Source organism: Nyctereutes procyonoides, unplaced genomic scaffold, assembly GCF_905146905.1.
Source record: "Nyctereutes procyonoides isolate TBG_1078 unplaced genomic scaffold, NYPRO_anot_genome, whole genome shotgun sequence".
NCBI classification, from domain to species: Eukaryota; Metazoa; Chordata; class Mammalia; order Carnivora; family Canidae; genus Nyctereutes; species Nyctereutes procyonoides.
This window is the reverse complement of record NW_026575052.1, coordinates 37107903-37125171: the sequence shown is the minus strand read 5'-3', so window position 1 is coordinate 37125171 and position 17269 is coordinate 37107903.

The following is a 17269-nucleotide window of genomic DNA, read 5'->3' as shown; positions in this document are numbered from 1 at the left end:
ACTTGAAATGAGCTCAGATCTTCCATACCAGGCCCTCCTTTTTCCTCTGGCAGGAAGGGTGTCTGCTTACCCTCCCACACCTCCTGCCCCCACTCTAGCTCCCTTTCAGCAAAAGTGTGGCTCTGCATTTTGTCCCACAGCCTGATCCCCAGAAGATGTGTCATTACTCTAAAACAAAAAGTTACTACCAGCCTATTGCAAATCCTATAGCAACCCACCTTACCCCTAGCCAAACAAAACAGAAAGTGTATTAGAAAACAGTAGACACTCTTGCCTGCACACTCAGAAGAAATGGGGAGGACAGTCTGTTTTCAAACATCCAACTTGGGCACTGCAGAGGGTATGATCTCATCTAAAAGGTCTCAATTTAACATGTGACAGGATGGAAATTCAGAAGATTCTTTCCATTTCCCAAAGACATACTTATTCTTTTGGGACACATTCTTGGTTTGCTTTTCCATAATCATTTCTGATGTATTACTTATCAGACTCCAAGTTCCCTCAAAGAAGGGAATTAAATAGTCAGTCTCCATTAGAAATGCTCTGAACGACCAAACAATTTTAAGAGCCTTACTCTAGGTGGCACAAAAAGAGACATGTTGTAGAATCAGTTCCACAGTTTAGAAATATCACAAACTCTAATTATTAACAGAACTGAGTACATGAATAAGGCAAGGATTACAAATCATTATCTGTATAAAATAAATCTACATAAACTTGCATAGAGATAGCATCTTTTACTAACAAGAAAAGAGTAGTTCTCTTCATGTATGTGCAAACATACACGCACAAAGAACCAAACACTCACAGACTTCAAGTGGATTGAACAAAAGCTCTCTATAGAAGCTCTGCAACATACTTTTGCACTGGCATCTCTAAATTAAAACTGTGGTTTTCTGTGGATACCACCTAGTGGCTCAGAAATGAGGTATCAACCAAAAAAAAAATCGTATAAAAGTCACACCAAGAAATAGAGAGCACTGCATCTAAAGCCTGGTATGTTCTAAAGCCTCCAATCTCTCTTTACCCACATCACCCTTTTCTGCACCAGGAAGAAATAGATAAAAACTGTAGCGCTGTTCCCACTCTTCTCTTAGTAGCTCCTTTTATAAGACAGCAGCTCCTCCCACACTATGTAATCTATATCAAGGCTGATTGCAGCCCAGCTCTCCTGATATTGCTGGGAACATTTGTAGGGTCTAGATAAGAAGGGAGTCTTTCTGATGTTATCTTCTCAGTGAGGCCAGCTTTGCAACACTTAACCTAAAACTGCAACACTGGCACATTTTTGATCCCCTTATTTTGCTCTTCACTTTCTTTCTTCCCATAGTACTCATAGCCTTCTAATAAACCATGAAGCTGGGAAGAAAATGCCACCCCAATGCTTGCAGTTTTGGTATAAGGATTATTTTGAGCTGAAGGCAATTTTAAGAAGAAAGAAACATAAGAAAATCTCTCTGTCCTCCCACTATTTGCATTAACAGGGCATACATTTGCAAAGATGTCTCCCCTCCCTTCTCTACCAGGAAGGACAGAAGTTAATCACCAGAGATAATGCTATACTCCTCTCAGCCCAGAGACAGCACCAGAGGAACTTACCTAACAAACATCACTAATTAGCCTTTATCTTTCATTAGTTATCCCTTATATTTATCTTCTGACAGTTTGCTACCCTAAATCTCAAAGTCCTTTTCTTTTGTCTTGTCACTTCCCCAAAAAGTATTGTTCCTTACTAAGATACTATACAAGCCTGAGTTCTAACTATCCCTTTGAGTTACTCATCAACAAATACTTCCATGTATATGTGTGATGCACATTTTCATAAGCTTCTGTTTATTTTTTCCTCTTCTTAATCTGTCTTCTGTCAGTCTAATTTATAAAACCCTGCCCAGTGAACCCAAGATGGATAGAAGATAAATTTTAAAAATTTCCTTCAGTTGCATAATGAACTTATTTATTAGATTTATTATGTATTGTTTCTCTTTCCTGCTAGAATCTAAGACTCACATGGGCAAGGCTCTTGGTTTGTTTTGTTCAGTCATATATCCCAGTGCTTAAAACAGTGCCTGGAAAAGTTGTCACTCAATAAATGCTTGTTGAAGGAAAGATGATTTAAAAATGACTTACATTTAGCAGTGCTTATCTGTTAGCCTCTGGTTTGAAAGTAAGCCTCAGAGTCTTGGGTAAAGAAGTCACAATGCTGTGATTCCAACTCACAACTCATGTATCTGGATAAGGATTGTGAATTCTTTGATGGGTCAAAAACACTCCATCTAGGGAAGAATAGAAAAACTGAAAAATAAGGAAGGAAATGGCCAGGCTGAAATATAGAGAGGAGGATCAGGTGGAGCTCCCCCTTCTCCGGGGTGAGCTGCCCGTACTTTGTGTTACCTGACTCTGCTCCCCTTAAGGCAGACTATTTTCTTTAGAGAAAGATGTTAGCAGCAGCAATTACTGTTTTCACCAATCATGGTTATTTTTTTAAAGTAGAACCAAAGAAAAATTGACAGTGGAGGCTTAGAGACAGACTTTTTTTCCAATTTCTTGTTATAAATGTTGGGAAGGATAAGCAAGAAATATTGAAAATAAATGTGAAAGTGAATCAGGTAATATTCTCTTATGGGTAGAATAATGGAGGGTAGACCTTAGTATGCATTTACTAGTTCCTAATTTGTGTATTATTTATAATTTTTTAAAAACATGATTATATTTTTTTGTCTTCCTGCCAAAATAGCAAAGATTAGCAAATTCCTCAAATAGGATCCTACACAAACTATCCTTGCTATGTCCAGTACAGTACCAACCACAAAGTAAGCATGTAAGAGTTTGTTGTGGTTACTACTATGCACTATTCACTACGAGTGAATAAAGAACAAAAAACATATAAGAGAACATAGGAAGAGGAGCATATTAGAATAAAGACACTGAGATTCAACAGAAAAATGTAAGGAGGAGAAGGAGGAGAAAAGGAAAAGGTGAGAAGGAAGAATCACAGAAATGAGAGGGGCAAGTAAAAGTGTAGAAGACTACACCCTTCCAACATTCCTTCTCCACGTGGAGATAATCCTTAAAAGATTGAGTGAGGTAGGCTAATAGGGGTAAGCCCAGTAGATTCTCTCAAAGTTCAAAAGCCACATTTTATGGGAAGAAAAATCATTTGATGTAGATGGTCTGGGACTTTTTATTAAGTGCTGACAGCTAACAACACTCAGCCTGTGACTTATTCAGAGAGCTGGATGTGGCTGACACCAAAACGTGTACTTCACATTACCCAGTGCTGACTTTCCATCCACACCTGAGGGCCACTTGAATATCCCCAGTCATCATTTCCCCTCACTGAGTTGCCTCTTTGGTCTTAAGGCAAGTGGGATCTAGTACTGGTTAGTAATCCTGCTCTTTGAATCTTCAGCTGAAGGTAAAAGCCACATACTTTATGACCAACTATGCATAAAGGTGCTCAGCTCCAATGATGGCTTTCCAGCCAGAAAACAGCTTTCCTTGCGGAACTAGAGGGCTATCTCTGTCCTAGGAGAAAGAAGGTGACCTACTCAATCACTATGCAATGATTAATTCTCAGTAGTTTCCCCTTAGTCTTCCTGTCAGAATATGTGCCAAAAATTGAAGGTAGTCCTTATATACCTTAGATGAGCTAATTTCTTTTATTAGTTCCAAAACCTACTGGTTTCCTGTTTTTCCTTTGTTGAAAAACAAAACCAAAAACCACCCTACCCTCATTTGTATGTACTTTCAACTGAAAGACCCAATAGCTTATTTTTCTCCTTTCAGAAGTGCTTCATGGGTGTGAATAAATCTGAGCTTGGATCTGACCTTTATCTTTACAGTATAACATGAGCACAATAATAATTTATAGGGCTCAGTCCTAAGTGTGACATTTCAATGAGCCTGGTAAATATCATTACCTGAAGCCAGCAACCCACCAGGATACAGACTGAGAGGCAGGTGGGTGAGGGCATTTTCCAGAGAGGAATCATTAATATGATGGTAGATACAGTCTTGAAATCAGCAAGAGCTATGTTAGTTAAAAATTGACAGTAAGGTAAAAACAAAACCAAAGGGAGAAAAAATAAAGGGGGGCTTTCATTTAGTTGAAAAACATAAAAAAAATCCCTAGCCCTTGCTATGCAGGTTGATGGGCTGCTGAACATCCAGATGTGTGAATAATTGCTCAGGTCTTCCTTTTCTCTCTGTGCTTGCAGAGGGAAGATCAAGGTCACACATGCTATGAATGAAAGAGAATCCCCCAGGGGGTTGGGGTTAGGAAAATGAGAAACTGGGAAGGAAAAAACAAGGAAATGGTCTGATAGTTCTATCTTCAAAGGCCAACCAACATGTAAATCATGGAAGGTCTTTGACTTCCAATCTCACTGTTCTGGGAAGGCAAAGCTATCAAATATCCTTTCTTCCTACTTTCCCAAATTCCCAAAGCTACTTATGTCTGACTTTTATAGACAACATCCCTTATGACGTGACCCCAGGATTTCATGAGCTGCCCGACAGGGCAGGTCACTCAAGGGTGTTTTCTATCTTCCCCTTCTCTGAAAATGGAAGCCTCTAGACTTGTGAGAGACTGTAGGCATCCCTCAGCCTGGTTGTTGCCCCTCAGATTCTTTTTCACGTGAAAGGAAGTGTAGATACCTTTCAGCTAGTGGAGAATATTTAACTGTGGCATGATATATATGCTTCTTCCCATATTTGCCTATTTGCATTATTCTATTGCAAGAGGCACATCGTCACTCCCACATTTCCCATTTCTTGTCAGTTTTTCCTGTCCCCAGTGTGGAATGGCATTTCTCTCTGTATTGCATCAAAGTGATATACAGAAAGCAATTTCTCAAAAAATTAAAAACAAATGCTGAAAACAACAACCCACAATATGTTCCGCTAGAATTTTATGCTTTAATAAGGAAATCACTCTCCTAGGGACAAAAGCCATCCTTGTGTTGTAGAGAAACCCCCTTGGTTCAGAGGTTTCTCCTCTAAGTTAGCTCTGCCTCCCACTACACTTTCAAATCTCAGACTTTAGTAGGCTTCAGCAATATCTTGACAAAGTTCTCCTTTGTATGGGAAGGAAAAGTTTGGTTTTGTGAAATACGTTCATACCCTCATCTTGCCCATAACCAACAGATTAAATACACACACATATCACTTGCTGAGAGTTCCAGCTGTTTAGATTTTCACCCAAACATGTGAATAAAAACCGCAGGCAAAACAAGTACTGTCTCTCATACCTTTTATGGATTAACAAATAGCCCTTACCCTGCTGATGCCCGTTCTTAATTGGACTGTGCTGTGAGGAGCAATTAAGCCTAAATGGCCACTTGCTGAGAGCTGGAGAAAGAAATGCCACAGCTTGAGGCATCTGCATTCTCCAAATAGAGCACATATGCTTTACTTTGGTGCCCATAAAAAAAAAAAAAAAAAGATGTACTTTTTAGTCTTTTAGTCCTTTTAGAAGTGAAAAGGGACCATTGTTTCATGCAGTAGGTGGAAATTATTCAAGGAAATTTTTTAGGGGTAAAATAATTCTCGCAACTTTTGTTCAGATAGAAGATTCGAGGATGAAAGAGCTTTGTTCTTCCATGAAAGAAGGAAGGAACTAACTGCAAGTGAGGCCTCTTCCCTCCCTCCACTCCACAGCACGTCTCCATCGCATGTGCAGAGGACAGATTAGAACCAGAACCGACAAAGTGAAGCAGACAATGAAACAATCCCTTGGACACAGACCATCACCTGAAAGGCAAGGAATGAATAAAAAGAAGTTTTATTAAAGAATTTTCAGAGGCCTTATTTTTTTATGAGTTTTTACTCTTAAAAGTGGAGGAGAGGAAGAATATGGAGATTAAGAGAGAACTGGCCTGTCCCTTTCAGCCCAGAAAGGCAATTTCAAGCAGCCCCCAAGACATTCTTCTACTATGCAGACATAAGCATTATTGGCCTTGGTTACTGATACTTTATTTTAGTTTCTCCTGAGCCACATGGAGAACCAGTGAAAAGGTTTTGTTATTGTTTGCTGTTGCTTTTCTTGTGGGAAAGAAGAGAAAAGTCATTGTTTTTGCAAACATTATATTTAGCACTATTGAAAATTAAACTTCAAAGGATGAAGGGGAAAAAACAAGAGAAAGAAATCACTCCAAACCCCACTTTCTAGAAATACCCATCATCTATCACACCATGAACATAATTCCAAACCTCTCTGTATGGAGGTATGAAAAAAATAGAGATAATCCCATAAAGCTAGACTCATAGTATAAGTGCTATATATTTTTAAGTGTTCTGTTTTATTTTACTTAACCTTAACAACTACAACAAAGTTCTGGTAATATTGAATAAATTACTGAATTTTTTAAAAATTTTCTATTCAACAAACTATTTTAATTTTAAAATAAGTCTTTTTGTTGTTTAGGGGCTGGCGTGGGCATTGTAGATGTTAGGAGGAAAAACTTTTCCTCTACTCATCTTGCTCACTTAGCTTCAAACTTTTGGGAGCCTGCAAAATCACTGAAAATAGAGATTGATAGAAGAGTTTGGGTTTATTTAGAGGCACTTGGGAGCACTAGTAAAGAGTAACTCACTGAAGAGCCAGAGATAAGAATTTGTAAATAAACTTAACAAAAAGGCAGGGAGGGCTGGGCATCATTGGAAAAGTATGAAAGAATCTCTTGGGACTTTTTGATGCTCGTGGACAGCTACGTTTAAACTTTCTGGTGCTAAGTGTCAGTCTTCTCCCAAATGGGAAAATCCTTCAGAGGAGGATCTATGGCAGCTCCATTTTCAGGAGACTCTTCTTAAGGGTAGGTGATGGTTCTTTTTTGTGGCTTTTGATAGTTCAGATGGTTTCAACTGAAAGTAATTTGAATTTCAACTGAAATCACTTTGGTGACTTCTTAATCCCTTCCTGGATTTTAGCCACATCCCCAGCCTTTACCCACTAGACACCAATAGAAACATCTTCCATCTCCAGCAGGAAATCAGAAATGTCTTCAAACAGGGCCAAGTGCCCCAGGGAAGGTGGGTGAAAATCGCCTCAAGGTGAAACCAGTTACTCTTAAGATTAAAAAAAAAAATAGAATTAAGGGGGAAAAACACTGATGGATTGAAAGCATAATTTTTAACCATACAATTCAATTTTGAAGTGTATTTATTTATTCCTTGCCATGAAAGATTTTTTAAAATTGGCAGTTTCTTCCACATTTCCCCCTTCCATCTCCTGATATTGGTTAGCCTTGATTTTTATGTTTTAAAAATTTAAAGCACATTTTATTCTGCAGCCAAAATTCTGATAATTAGTAAACTATTAAAATAAATCCACATTTCACCCTATGTCCTGTACCACAGCTTCTCCATTCTTTCCTGAGTTCATGAAGTAGATGTACAATAGAAATCCTCCAGAATTGGAGATAAAGCCTCCAAATTGAACAGAAAGTACCCCAACATTCTAGAGACAAGTACTAAGGAATCCCAGACACACTCTACAGAACTTTCAAGATGCGTGGCACTTCCAACCCTGCTATCACCTCCACTCCAGCCTACATATGCAGAAGATAATAACTCAGAGAAGATTATGGGGTCAGTAAGAAGAGTTGTGCTGTGCTACTCCTTCTCTGCACTTCCCCACAAACACAGCAAGATGAAACAAGGGATGATGTAAGAATCATTGGTAGAAATTTGTGGTGCCTGAAAAAAATCTGAGACAGGCCATTCATTTCTCTTTGAGCAACTTGCTGATCTTCTACTCTGTGGATAGCTGAGACTGACCAAAAATAATAAAATAAAATAATAAAATAAAATAAAATAAATAATAAAATAAGCAAAAAAAAAAAAAAAACAACCTGGAGAAAGAAAGTAAGGCAGACAGTGCAAAGTTGGTGGAGCAGCATGTACTCCAGATGTTTCATGACCAGATGCATGAGTTTCCTGAGGGTTGGTTGCCCACAAGCTAGCTTGGTTGAGCTGTCTTATTAGTATGCCATCTAAGGAGACAGCCTGCCAGGCAAGAGAATCTCAGTGGGGAGACAGACTCTGGAGTAGACTTAGGCAGGTAGGAGCTGGGTTGGAGTCAAAGAGGTCTTACCTTTGGTCTTACTGCTTACCAAAGCACCAGTTGCTTGTCTAGGAAGAAAGTGGTGCTGGAAGGACCCCATAGAATTCAAACGTGCCCCTCCTAAGAACACCTCCATGTGGATTTCTGTCAGGCAGAGTGCATGAGAAGCAGTAACACTCTAAAATAAACACCAAAGCTACCACCTAAATGCTGTTCACCCCTTTTTACCTGTCTCTCCTCTCCCCACAGTGTACCAGAAAAGAAAAGGACTCAGAAAAAGGAGGGTATGTGGAGGAGACAAGGGAAGGCAGAGAGAAGGAGAAAGGACACCCCTGTAGGAGAGGAAATATCTTTGTTCCTCCACCGTCTTAGGTTTAGTGGCTGGAACCCACAAATGGAACTGATCAAAGACAAATTGACAAGTGAAAAAAGTTTTAATTATGTACTACATGTAGAACCTGCAAAGTAAAATGTGGCTCAAGGTGGCCAGATGATTGAGGCTTACATACTATCTTATGCTAAACAAAAAATAAGGGGTTTTGAGCATCTTTGGTGGGGAGGAGTTATAGGAGCATGACTGAGGCACAGGGACTCAAGAGCAGCTGGTCCTTCGGGTCCCAAATGCACCAGGTTCAGCCACCTGCTGCGATAAAATTCAGAGGCAGAGAAATGAGCGGTGGTGAAATAAGAAAGGAATGTATTCCAGTGAAGCTGTCACCAGGAAGATAGCCGACTAAGGTCTCAAAGACTGTTTCTCAAGTGTTGAAAATACCTCTAGGCTTATACTGCAGGTGGGCAGCATAGGTCAGGTTGATCATTGTCTTGGGGTCAATCACATGGGGTCTTGCTGTCGTCAGGGCAGTCCTTGTTGCTTGAGGAAGTATTTTCAGTTCCCATCACGGGATGCTTTGACCTCCTGGCCAGCAAGGTCTTTTGCCTGAGTTAAGAGATAAGCTGGAAGGAAGAACTTAATCAATTAGAATGTACAGACTGAGGTCAAAATGGAGGGAGTTGAGGTCCTCTTTCAGAAGGAAATGTATGATTAATAAGGTTTGTTGTGTTATGCAGATAACACAGGTGATAAGAGCTATCTCTGGAAGTAGCTCTCTTCCTGGTATAGAGACATCTTTATGAATGGAAATTTCCTTTTTAAGTATAAATTTATTTTACCAAAGGGAAAATTTGGGCTGTTTTTAGATAGTTAAGGGGAAGTAAAGAGCTTTTCCTAGTCTACTTGTGCTCAGTTGTATTTCACTCGAAGTAACTCATAGGCCAGCAGGACATATTTGAGAGTGGTGTACTCTGGTACCCCTCATCTGCCATAGATGCCCAACCTTGGAGTGAAAAGAAAATAAGAGTTAAATTGAATAGGAGATAGAAGAAGCTTTGCTGGAGTCTAAATACTTGAAATTACTGGAAAAGTGATGAGATCAAGCTGAGATAACAAGAAAGGAGGATTTGACTGGGATGGTTTGAAAACTAGAGATTGTGAATAAAGATTTTCAATTTGGATATTTAAAGATCAACCCTGTTTAATGAGCTGATTGCAGTTGTTTTGAATCATCTCTTGGTCCATTGGATTTATTTTTTCCAAGGACTCCTATTTACTGTATTGCTTACATTATTAAGAATATCTATGGCCTTTAGACTTGAATTTGCAGTTAATAAACTAGTAACACTTTGTTTTATTCAGAATTTTGTTGGCATTCCTTCACCATCTTTTGGCATTGAGCATTGCTGTGAAGAAGTCTGAAGTCAGACAGATATTCCCGTTTGTGACTTAATTTCTTTTCTTCATGTCCACATAAATCTTTCTTTACCTCATATTCAGTGATTTTTTAAGGATATGGCTTGGTGTTGACTGTGTTGTGCCAAACTTTACTGGATCATGCTGTTATTCTTCAGTATGCTGATTCAAGCTTAAATTGATGGAAACTGTTTTCTTTTATATTACTGAAATCATTTCTGTTCCATCTGTTCTGTTCTCTTTTTCAGAAATGTCAATTAGTATATATTGGATCTCCTTTGTTTTTCTTCCATATCCAGTACGTTGTCTATAATCTTTTTTTATGCTATTGTTTTTTTTTTTTCTATTTCATTCTGGGTGATGTTGTCAAACCTGCATACACACACACACACACACACACACACACAACTGTGTTTTCAGTCACATTTGTTCTTTCTTGTTTTTCTCTCATACTTCTCTTAGTTCATTTCTCATCCTTTTCTGTTGCCTTTTTATTTTTTCTGAACCTTTCTCTTGCTTCTTTGAAATATTTTCCTCTGACTTTAATTTTTGTCATGGGAAACATCTTTGAGACTCTGGGAACAGTTTATCTGGACCCTTTCTCCAGTTCTATAGGCAACTCTTCTTAGAACATGTTTTACATGAACTTTCTAAAAATTATTTCTCTATTTACCAATCCACTCTCATTATTATTATTATTATTTCAGGGTCTATCCATAAGGCTCCATTCTGATTATTTCTCATCTTTGAATCTTTGAATAGTTTGCTGTTTCTGTATGAAAACATCACATGCAATTTTACTAAGAAAATGTATGAATCACACACACCAAATCTTTATTTCCTGTGCTTTGGAACACTTCTCCCCTCAGCCTTAGGCAGACAGGAACTTCCATTGCACATTGCTCTCTTCTTAAACCTTAACTTTGAGATCTTCCCTCAACCTGGAGTTTAGAGCATTCATGGAAGGTCTTTATTTTTTTTTTTAAGATTTTATTTATTTATTCATGAGAGAGAGAGGCAGAGAGACAGGCAGAGGGAGAAGCAGGCACCATGCAGGGAGCCCGACGTGGGACTCGATCCCGGAACTACAGGATCACGCCCTGGGTTGACGGCAGTGCTAAACCGCTGAGCCACCCAGGCTTCCCGAGGTCTTTAAAGAGAATACTGAGGACTCTATTTGTGGGTGACTAACCTAAAAGTCAAGGCACATAACACAGAAGTATGAAGGTAGTGGAAACAATTACTATAGCCCATTATTTTTTCTACAGGCTTCTGTCTACTGTATTACTTACATTATTAAGAATACCTATGGGCTTTAGACTTGAACTTGCAGTTAATAAGTTACATTCTTAACAGAACTCAGCAACACATAAAGCTATCTTTACCCAGTTTTAGCTCCTCTTTTTTAGGAGTAAAAAAGTGCAAAATCAGACTAACCCTGAGAAATTCATATGTGCTGATAATACTCTGTCCACATCAGCTAGTATCTGAGATTGGAGGAGTGAGAGCAGTATCCCTGTATGAGATCTGTAAGATAACCATACTAGGAGGTGCCTGGATGGCTCAGTCAGTTAAGTGATTGACTCTTGATCTCTGCTTAGCTCATGATCTCAGAGTCATGGGATCGAGCCCTGTGTTGAGTTCTATGCTGGATATGAAGTCTGCTTGGGCTTCTCTCTCTCTCCTTCTCCTTCTGCCCCTTCCCCACTTTGTGCTCACACACTTTCTAAATAAATAAATAAAATCTTAAAAAAAAAAGATAACCACACTAGATCCCTCTGCATACTACATTACAGGCACTTTGCTCAACAATGGCTATTGCAATTCAAACTAGGTGGAATTTTACCATGGCCAGCTTGTACTGCCAACAGTTACACTCCAGAAAGGGGAACATGGAGGAAAAAAGATATGCCATGCTTCTCATGGTTAGTTTTTCAGTTCATCAATGCATTGGTATTGTAGAAGGTGAAAAAAGTATTATAACTTTCTCACTAGAAGTAAAACATTTGAGTTATTGAATGGCATTTCCCATCAAACATAAAAAAAAAAAACTCCTAGAAGGCTGAGTGGATAGGGACAAAGACCATTGAGTGCAGCCCTTTAATTGACCAATAAGCAGAGCAAAAGTAAGAACCTCTACTGACTGATCCCCAAGTATCCTTCCACCACTTCAGATGCTACTCCTCCCCACAGAAAATATCTGAATAGAGAAAGGGAACAAAAGCCATCCTTTTTAAATAATAGGAAAATACATTAGCAGAGAAGCCACACACAGTTTTTAGTAAGAGAAAGCTCATTCCAGTGCGACTTGCATCAATCAGGTGTCTTTTATAAGAGTTGTTTTGCTTTGTTTTGTTTTTTGCTTATATTTAAAATCTAAATTGATGATAAATTTTGGTTAAAGATGAGAGAATATAAAGGATAAATTTGTCTCATCCAAATTTGCTGACCCTTTCCCCCATTCTCTCCAGGAACTCTGAGTTAACCTTTAAAACCACCAGTTTCAATTTGGAATGCTGGGAATGTATCTTTTTGTAGAAACATGCTGTTAGAGATTTCTCAGGTAGCTGGGGCAAGAGTTAATCACTACGCAGAAGAAGCAGGAAGAGCCTGATTGGACTTTCCAGGAGGCCAGGGGTGGGCTTTCTAGAAGTGGAGTTTCTAGGGCAAGAACTAGGAATGGAAAGATTGCAGCAGCAGCAGTGACCCAAAAGTGAAGAAAGATCCTGGGCTTGCAGAATGTTCTTGTGATAAGATTCCTTCTGCTCCTACTTCCTTCCCTTTTTTCTCTGTTTCTCTTGTATTAAAAAGGAATAGAATAGCAAAGTCCTTTTAGAATCATTCAAAAGTAGTGGCATGAAACACAGACAATAATTTGATCAGGGTTTTATATTATGGTGAAATTTAAAATTACAAAATTCTACCATATGATTGAAATGTCTATCAACGAGTCAATGATGATGAGTAGAGATAGCAAAGACAAAACAAAGATCACATTGCCAAATAATACTGACATACATCAGAGATCTTACCAAGTTCCAGGCTTTGCCAACAGTTTCAAAGATACAAGTAATGGAGAGATATAAGTACAAATGGGAGGGGTCCAGAACCCCTAGTCACACTCCCTGAGTCTTTACCTTCCTGTGTCAGAGGTTCTCTGGCCCAAGATAATAGATGAGGTCACTGAGAGAGACATGCAGCCACCTTACTTACCCAGAAGGAGCTGCTTAATTCTGGAAACATCTGAAACATCTCCATTTTATACTCAGATATTTACATAAGTTACATGATGTTTTCCAGAGAGCTTTGCCTTATAAATCCATAGATTCCAGATTTGTTTACCCAAGAAATTCTAGACTGCAAAGTACATTCTGCTAAAAGTACTCCATGGGTAAGGACACTCCTGCCAACAAAAATAATTTCATTTGTCAGGAGAACTATCATTAGTGTGTTTACAAGATTAGACTAGTTTACATGCCATCTTTCTTATTTAGGAAAGCACACCTCCTCTCCCCCAGTAAATGGAAAGAGTGGATCACTCTGCCACTTCCAGAGTATATTATGCTATATCCAGGTACTTTATGGAATCATAAAAGTTTATATTGACAGAGGAAAGGACTTCTGATATATTGATCAATGAAAGAGGATAAGCTCAGTATTTCCATCATCACCTCAACTGTGCAGAGATCTAACAGAATAACTAAAAGATTAAAAAAAAAACCAAGAAACTAAAAAGATTTTAGTAATGATTATTTAGTGTAATGATTATTTCTGGGTCCACAAGTTGAAGATGATGATTTTGTCATTTATATTTTCAGTGTTTTCCACAAGAATTTTGTATTACTTTCATCAGTTATTTTTTTTCTATTTTAAATTAAAGCATGGGAAAATACAAGTAGCACATTGGACAGAACATAGAATTTGAAAGTAAACTGATTTGGATTCAAACTCTGGCTTGAGTGCTCACTGTTATGAGATCTTGAGCAAATTCGCCTGTTTCTTCAGCTGTAAAGTGAGAAAAGTAACACTCACCCTCAGGGTTGTTGTGAATTATAAGTAGGTATATCATCCACAATATTATCCACCTCCTTAGACACTGTCTGCTTGCTAGCTTCCTGTGGAGGGCTAACCAATCACTGGTTCTGGGAGGGCCTCCTCCTTGGCTACCTCTGCAACAGTTGGGCCAGCCAGCCACATGCCCAAAGTTGCTCACTCTTCCTGCCGGTTCCAGATTTGAATGAAACAAAACACAAGGTCTAGAATCTTGCATTCTGGCAGCTACCAAAGTATGCACAAATTAACTCTCCATTGGACAAATGTTAGCCAGTAGAAAAAGAGGTAAGAGAGATCTAGGAAAATTCATCACCCCACCTTCTGCACTCTAATCAACTGCTTTGAGGCATAGTTTCTCTATAGTCTTTCCAGAAAAGCCCCAGTAGTTTTGCAAACACACCTGCTAAATGGCCTGCCCAATCTTTCTGTGCTCCTTACAAAGCACAAGTCAGTGCATAACTTTGCAATGCTTCCCATCTTGTCTGGCCTTTACTTTGTCCTCACTTTTGCTGCTCTGGGTTTATACCTCAAAATAAATTATCAGTACTTTATTCCCTCCTTAGCCTCTGTTCTGCTTTCTGGGAAACCTAATCTAAGATAGCAGATAATTTAAATAAGATCCTCAGTGTATAACAAGCCCTCGAAAATACTTTGTATATGTATAAACATATGAGGAGTGTGGGTGGGTGTGTGTGCATGAGCACACATGCACTGGATAATACATGAGATATTTTTGTTGTATTTTTTAGGACTTTAAAATGCCACTGTACAATAAAAAAAAATTTTTTTGTTCTCATTCCCACCTCCTGTCCCATTCCTTCCTATAAACAAAGCAGAAGCCCAACATACTCATTTTAGCCAACAGTGAGATTGCTTTCATACTATGAATTATTGTTGACAAATATAAATTACACGCCCATTGTATAAGTGAGTCAGGATGATATCTGGCTAAAAGCACAAACTTTAACATAAAACAGACTTGAATCCGAATCCTAGTTCCATATGATCTGAAAACTTTCTCCTCCTCTAAAAACTTGTGAAATCTCTTCTTGCGGTTTTGAGTTAAATAATGACCGTAAGGTTTTTAGCACAGAATTTGTACATAAGTTAGATTATTATTATTGTTTTATTATGGTGACTGTAAAATGCCATTTATAATATAGCAAGCCATAGTAACATTTAAAAATGTGTTAATGAAGAATAAGAGTTAGGATGAAAATAGAGTAATGCAATCATATGTTAATTATGTTCTAATGCTATGTATAATCCAGGGAGGATCCACAATTCTGAGGCACATGTCAGAACTGTCATTAATCAGAAGTGTGGCTTCCTGACTGATCAGCAATGCCCAAACATGGAGAAGCAGGGTGACCAGGGGAAGCTGGACAAGGCAGCCAGGGGCGTAAAGACTTCTACCCAGAACTATGCCTGGTACTCTGAAAACAGCTGTGGAGGCTGGTGGAGAGAACAGAATCCATCACTCTCCCCTGAAATCTCAGGGACCTAGCCAAGTTTATTTTGGTCCCAGTGCTAGTTTTGCAATGCAGTGTCAGGGAAATGGAGATAGCAATCCACTCTTTAAGAGAAGCCACCATTCCAGAGCTCAGGGGTGTTCTATAATACTTCTCTAGCCTACCAGTCAGCATGTCTTAAGCAGCATATCTCATTACAGAAGTTAGTGGCCTGGACTGCTAAAATACCTTCTTGACTTGTCTGGATTAACTCAAGGTAGGGCTGAATTTACTGGTGGAAGCCAGGTAATGATTCAGGTCTGAGAACTGAGAGCCACAGAGGGTGATGGATAGGCCTTTGTCAGGAAAGAGAAGCCAGAGCAGTTACTGTAAAGTGTGAAGAAGGCCTAAGGCCGCAGCATACCCATAACCAACTCATACTAAGAAACCTGTGTACCTTGTACAAGAGGTACAAGATCTGCAAGATGGGAGCAGATGTAAGCAACACGCCCTGAGCTTGGCCTCCAAGGACCTTGGGTCCTTGCCCATGCTAGTGCCAACTTTCTGCAGGGACATCTTAAAACCAAATCTTTGAATTCTTGTTCTAAATAAATCTCTTAAGAAATCATGTCCTAGATTACCTGCCCCCCCTGCTTTTCAAAGTAAAGATTCTCTGGGATTCCTTATCTTTTTCATGCAGAAGCAGTATACTGTGGAACAAAACTTGAGCCTCCCTTCCATTTCCAACAAATACTTCAAAACTCAGTATCATTTGCATCTTTTCACATCAGGATATCATCCATCTCATGGCTTAACATGATGAGATGATGCTGGAGGACATTATTATTTTATGTTTCTATTCTGAGAAAGATGTCTCTCTTCAACTTAACTACTAGCTGACAAAAATAATGTTGAACATCTGCAAGAGATAAAACAACTTGAATCCAATTTCCTTTCACATAGATTAAGAGCCCCATTCTCCTGTCACTTATGTAGCATATAACTCAATTTTTTGCAATATTTAAATGAGAGGCTAGTTTTTCAGGTCTGTCATGTGGATGACATAAATTTTTTATTTTGTCCCTTCCACTGATGTAGCAGATATATGAGATCCTGTCAGAATGTGGCAGCTCAGAAAAGAAAAGGAGAATCACACACTAAAAGACAGAAAGACAATAAAAGGGAGAGGCTCTAAGAAAATCTATTCTTTTAAGAATACAAATAAGTAAGTCATACAAAGAGATATGTTCCTTCAGGAAATGCAGGTTTGTTATGGAGCCTGAGTCACCTGCATCGATCAAGCAGAACATAGCCTATAATTTGTGATTAATTTGGCAGTCAAGATACCTTAGCAGATATATAACAATTATGACTAAAGCAAAAAGTGGTTTAAAGTCCGGGGGTCATTTTGGTTTCAGGTAATGGTCAATTAAGGACATATCCAAAAGTCTTCTTCTTAATGTCTTTGGCTCCATTTCTTTTGTGTTGGTTTCATTCTAAGACAAACTTTCTCCAAATGGGGAAAAGTTGCCTCCAACAGCTCCAGGCTTATATAACTAGTTGATTAAGGAGAGTCAACTTGTTGGGCTATTTTCTGGGTCACTACAAAAACATAAAACACTGTAGATATTTAAAGCAGAAGGAACTTAATTCAGGAAATTGGTCACATGGATGATGGAAGAAATGAGAATCAAAAAGGAGGTGATCAAAAAATTAGAAATAACAGGAAGCCACTACCACTCTTGGGACTGGTGGAACAAAGGAAGAAGGTGGTGGTATTGGAACCCACCAATAGGGTAGAACTAGAAGAATTTAGAACTATGACAAGTCTGCCAAACAAAAAATAGAGTCATTGAGAAGAAATAGCCACTGATGGAAACATTGCCAACAGTAGAAGGGAAAGGCAAAATTAGCCTGGCTTCTTCCACTTGGTCTCCCATCTCTTGTCAGTGTCCC